The sequence below is a fragment of the Brassica rapa genome, chromosome A05, assembly GCF_000309985.2.
Source record: "Brassica rapa cultivar Chiifu-401-42 chromosome A05, CAAS_Brap_v3.01, whole genome shotgun sequence".
Classification (NCBI taxonomy): Eukaryota; Viridiplantae; Streptophyta; class Magnoliopsida; order Brassicales; family Brassicaceae; genus Brassica; species Brassica rapa.
Genome location: NC_024799.2, coordinates 810,181 through 816,882, shown reverse-complemented (window position 1 = coordinate 816,882; position 6,702 = coordinate 810,181).

Below are 6,702 nucleotides of genomic sequence, written 5' to 3'. Positions count from 1 at the left end.
AATTTAAAAAATGGAAAATTACATTAAGTTTTAAAAATATATCTTAAAATTTAAAATATAGATATTACGTAAATAGAAAGTATAACAAATGAAAATATACAATTTTAAAAAAATGAAAAATGTACATTAAGATTTAAACATCTATATTAAAATGTAAAATAGAGATATTAAGTAAATAAAAAGTACAAGAAATAGAAATACATATACAGGAAAATAAATAATAAGTAAATAATGTAAATATATAATATATGAATTATATATATAATAATAAGTAAATACACAACAAAATTTAAAAAATGGAAAAAGTTCATTAAGCATTAATCATCTATCTTAAAATGTAAAATATATAATATAAGGAAATACACAATTTAAAAAATTGGAAAAAGTACATTAAGATTTAAATATCTATTTTAAAATATAAAATATAGATATTACGTAAAAAAAAATAAGAAATGGAAATAAACATTTTAAAAAATGGAAAAAGTATATTAAGATTTAAACATCTATCTTAAAATGTACATCTATCTTAAAATGGTAATAAATTATATAAAAATGGAAATATCACATTAAAAAAAAGTATAGTTTTACATCAAGAAAGTCTCTATAAAATCCATTATACCATCAACATCAACCTCACACTATCAAGGAAAGCTTCAAAGCACTCGAGCAAAAAAATGGTTCCACCATTAACTTTTGCCATCCCAAAAACTTTTAATGACCTTGAAGGAGATTTTTTATAAGAACGAACTTTTTATTAGGTGGATTCATTGTTGGGAACCCTGCAACTTCCAAAGGCAAACTTATTCATGGGAATTGAATTGTTTTTCATAGACTCAAAGGTATTCTTACAAATTTAAATTAATCTAATCCATAATTTTATTGTTAATATTCATACTAACTCTTTCATGATCAAACCATTACAGTTAATATCCATTCAAGTGTTTATCTCGGAACACTTTCTTCATCGCCGAATCAGGTATTAGTTCATGTTGGTTTAGTATTGTTTTTGGTTTATTAACAGGTTTAGGATGGTCCAATTGTAAATATAATTTAAGTTGATTTAGCATATATTATGCTTAAAATAACTTAAATTAAATAATAGTAATTATGCTTAAAATATAATTGTAGAGAGTTTTCAAATATAGTTTACAGAACATTATAGGTGATGAATTTAATTTATTAAATTCATTTATTACTTCAAACTAAGTTTTTTTTTTTAAACATACTGAGTTATAAATATCAATGATGGATTGATGAGTATAATATGAAGACAAAAATATAATTATTTGATTTTCAAGATAAGAAATTCAGCTTTTATTCAGTTACTCAATATATAACATCTTAAATTATTTTTTAGAACATACACATAATTTATATATATAGATTAATCTTCCAAACTTAAACTATTATATTATATATGGATAATGTTTTTAAATAAAAATAATTTCTGATTTAAATAAAAACAACAAATGGTTATTTTTAAATAATGGATGTAATTTACATTATACTATCATTTAACAAGTATTAGATACGTTTTGATATATCATTATTTTCTATTTCCAGAAAACAATAAATTGTTAAACATCAATATCATCAAGGTTAAGTATACGAAAAAAACAAATTCAAACATCACAAAAAAATATTTACATAAACATTATAATACAATAATTTAATCAAAAAATACAATTCAAAAAGAGAATATTCAAAAGAATAGTTATATACTTAATATTTGAAAATCAAAGATATTTTTGCTAAAATTGTACTTACCTGGCCAAGGAGATCGACCATCTTTTTACGGATCGATCGATTGTTGAGCATGTGATCGATCCGAAAATACTCTGCAGTTTAATTAAATATCTAAAACATTTATTCCAACACTCAACAGATAATTTTGCTAAATATGATAATTAGATAGCCAACAAAATTACAAATAAATATTTAAATAGTAAAAATATGTTAATTGAACGTGTTAAAATTTAAAATAAATTTTAATTATGACATGCATCTTAATATTTATAAAAATTATATATCATAACCTAAATATAAATAATTTAACAACTTAAATTAGAAAAAAATAAAAATCCCGGGCGTAGCCCGGGTTAATTATATACTTCTCCCAAAAGATGACACGTAGCATAAAAGATAGTTTTATACTTTAATATTACTAATTTTCGTAAATTATAAATAATATGTAAACATACAGCATAAAAATAGAAAAACTACATTAAACATATGTAAGATTACCATTTTTCACTTGAAAAAAGACGGCTTATCTCCATAATGTAACATTACCATTTTATAAAAAAAACAAAAAACATTATATATAATTTCGAAAATAATAAATATATGTAAACATACAACATAAAAAATGGAAATACTACATTAAACATATGTAAGATTACCATTTTACATTTTTAATTTTTAAAAAAATAATATGTAAACATACAACATAAAAAATAGAAAAACTACATTAAACATATGTAAGATTACCATTTTTCACTAAAAAAAGACGGTTTATCTCCATAATCCTTACTAATAAAAGAGACCTTTTGAGGCTCCATAGAACGTCCACATCAGCAAAAAAAACTTCTCCCAAAATCCTTACTAATAAAAGAGACCTTTTGAGGCTCCATAGAACGTCCACATCAGCAAAAAAAACTTCTCCCAAAAGATGACACGTAGCATAAAAGATAGTTTTATACTTTAATATTACTAATTTTCGTAAATTATAAATAATATGTAAACATACATCATAAAAATAGAAAAACTACATTAAACATATGTAATATTACCATTTTTCACTTGAAAAAAAGACGGCTTATCTCCATAATGTAACATTACCATTTTATAAAAAAAAAAAACAAAAAACATTATATATAATTTCGAAAATAATAAATATATGTAAACATACAACATAAAAAATGGAAATACTACATTAAACATATGTAAGATTACCATTTTACATTTTTAATTTAAAAAAAAAATATGTAAACATACAACATAAAAAATAGAAAAACTACATTAAACATATGTAAGATTACCATTTTTCACTAAAAAAAGACGGTTTATCTCCATAATGTAAAATTACTATTTTGTAAAAAAAACACTATATATAATTTTGAAAATAATAAATAATATATAAACATAAAACATAAAAAAATGGAACTACTACATTAAACATATGTAATATTACCATTTTACATTTAAAAATAACAATAATATGTAAACATACAACATAAAAAAAAATGGAAAAACTACATTAAACATATGTAAGATTTCCATTTTTCACTAAAAAAACGGGTTATCTCCATAATGTAACATTACCATTTTATAAAAAAAGAAAAAAAACATAAATATAACTATTTGACTATTTGTCCAAGTTCTTCTATTAAACATTGCCGTTTTACATTAAAAATGTAAAAATACATTAAGATTTAAACATCTATCTTAAAATATAAAATATAGATATTAACTAAATATAAAGTATAAGAAAGAGAAAATACTCAATATATAGAAAATAAATAATAAATAAATCCTTACTAATAAAATGGACCTTTTGAGGCTCCATAGAGCGTCCACATCAGCAAAAAAAACTTCTCCCGAAAGATGACATGTGGCATAAAATATAGTTTTATACTTTAATATTACTAATTTTCGCAAATTATAAAAAATATGTAAACATACAGCATAAAAATAGAAAAACTACGTTAAACATATGTAAGATTACCATTTTTCACTTGAAAAAAAGACGGCTTATCTCCATAATCCTTACAAATAAAAGGAACCTTTTGAGGCTCCATAGAGCGTCCACATCAGCAAAAAAAAACTTCTCTCAAAAGATGACACGTGGCATAAAATATAATTTTACACTTTAATATTACTAATTTTCGCAAATTATAAATAATATGTAAACATACATCATAAAAAATAGAAAAACTATATTAAACATAAGTAAGATTACCATTTTTCACTTGAAAAAAGATGGCTTATCTCGATAATGTAACATTACCATTTTATAAAAAAAAAACATTATATATAATTTCGAAAATAATAAATATATGTAAACATACAACATAAAAAATGGAAATACTACATTAAACATATGTAAGATTACCATTTTACATTTTTAATTTAAAAAAAAATAATATGTAAACATACAACATAAAAATCCTTACTAATAAAAGGAACCTTTTGAGGCTCCATAGAGCGTCCACATCAGCAAAAAAAACTTCTCTCAAAAGATGACACGTGGCATAAAATATAGTTTTACACTTTAATATTACTAATTTTGCAAATTATAAATAATATGTAAACATACATCATAAAAAATAGAAAAACTACATTAAACATATGTAAGATTACCATTTTTCACTTGAAAAAAAGACGGCTTATCTCCATAATGTAACATTACCATTTTATAAAAAAAAAAAACATTATATATAATTTTGAAAATAATAAATAGAGCAAATTAGCTCAATATACTCAAAAGAGTGAGATACCATTGAGTTGGGGGAAAATGGTAGTGATGGGGGGAAAAAATTGAAGGGAAATAGGGTATGGAGTGCAAATAGGGGGTAAGTTATGTGTAGAGAGTACAAATACTCTAATAAATATATGTAAACATACAACATAAAAAATGGAAATACTACATTAAACATATGTAAGATTACCATTTTACATTTTTAATTTAAAAAATAATAATATGTAAGCATACAACATAAAAAAATAGAAAAACTACATTAAACATATGTAAGATTACCATTTTTAACTAAAAAGAGACGGTTTATCTCCATAATGTAAAATTAATATTTTGTAAAAAAAAACATTATATATAATTTCGAAAAGAATAAATAATATATAAACATACAACATAAAAAAATGAAAATACTACATTAAAAATATGTAATATTACCATTTTACATTTAAAAATAACAATAATATGTAAACATACAACATAAAAAAATAGAAAAACTACATTAAACATATGTAAGATTTTCATTTTTCACTAAAAAAAAGCGGCTTATCTCCATAATGTAACATTACCATTTTATAAAAAAAGAAAAAAACATAAATATAACTATTTGACTATTTGTCCAACTTCTTCTATTAAACATTGCCGTTTTACATTAAAAATGTAAAAATACATTAAGATTTAAACATCTATCTTAAAATATAAAATATAGATATTAACTAAATATAAAGTATAAGAAAAATAAAATACTCAATATATAGAAAAATAAATAATAAGTAAATTTTATAAATATATAAATATACGAATTATATATACAATAATAAGTACATGCACAATTTTTAAAAAATGGAAAGAGTACATTAAATATTAAACATCAATCTTAAAATGTAAAATATAGATATTAAGTAAATAGAAAGTATAAGAAAAAAAAATACACAACTTAAAAACAATGGAAAAAGTATATTAAGATTTAAACATCTATCTTCAAATATAAAATATAGATATTACGCAAATAGAAAGTATAAGAAAAGGAAATACACAATTTAAAAAATGGAAAAAGTACATTAGTATTTAAACATCTATCTTAAAATGTAAATCTATCTTAAATTATAAAATTATTAGTAAATAGAAAGTATAAGAAATAGAAATACACAATATAAAGAAAAATAAATAATAAGTAAATATATAATATAAGAAAATACCCAATTTAAAAAATGGAAAATTACATTAAGATTTAAAAATATATCTTAAAATTTAAAATATAGATATTACGTAAATAGAAAGTATAACAAATGGAAATATACAATTTAAAAAAAAAGGGAAAACCTACATTAAGATTTAAACATATATCTTAAAATGTAAATCAATCTTAAAATATAAAATTATTAGTAAATAGAAAGTATAAGAAATAGAAATACACAATATAAAGAAAAGTAAATATATAATATAAGTAAATACCAAATTTTAAAAATGGGAAATTACATTAAGATTTAAAAATATATTTAAAAATTTAAAATATAGATATTATGTAAATAGAAAGTATAACAAATGGAAATATACAATTTAAAAAAAATGGAAAACGTACATTAAGATTTAAACATCTATCTTAAAATGTAAAATATAGATATTAAGTAAATGAAAAGTACAAGAAATGGAAATACATATACACGAAAATAAATAATAAGCAAAAAATGTAAATATATAATATATGAATTATATATGTAATAATAAGTAAATACACAATTTTTTTAAAAATGGAAAAAGATCATCAAGCATTAAACATCTATTTTAAAATGTAAAATATATAATATAAGTAAATACACAATTTAAAAAATGGAAAAGTACATTAATATTTAAATATCTATTTTAAAATATAAAATATAGATATTACGTAAATAAAAATATATGAAATGGAAATAAACATTTTTAAAAATGAAAAAAGTACATTAAGATTTAAGCATATATCTTAAAATGTACTTCTATCTTAAAATGGTAGTAAATCATATAAAAATGGAAATACCACATTAAACAAAAAAAAATGTATAGTTTTTCATCAAGAAAGTCCCTATAAATCTCATTATTCTATCCACATCAACCTCACACTATTAAGGAAAATTTCAAAGCACTCGAGCAAAAAATGGTTTCACCATCAACTCTTGCCGTCCCAGAAACCTTTAATGACCTTGAATGAGATTTTTTTATAACAACAAACTTTTTGTTAGGTGGATTCA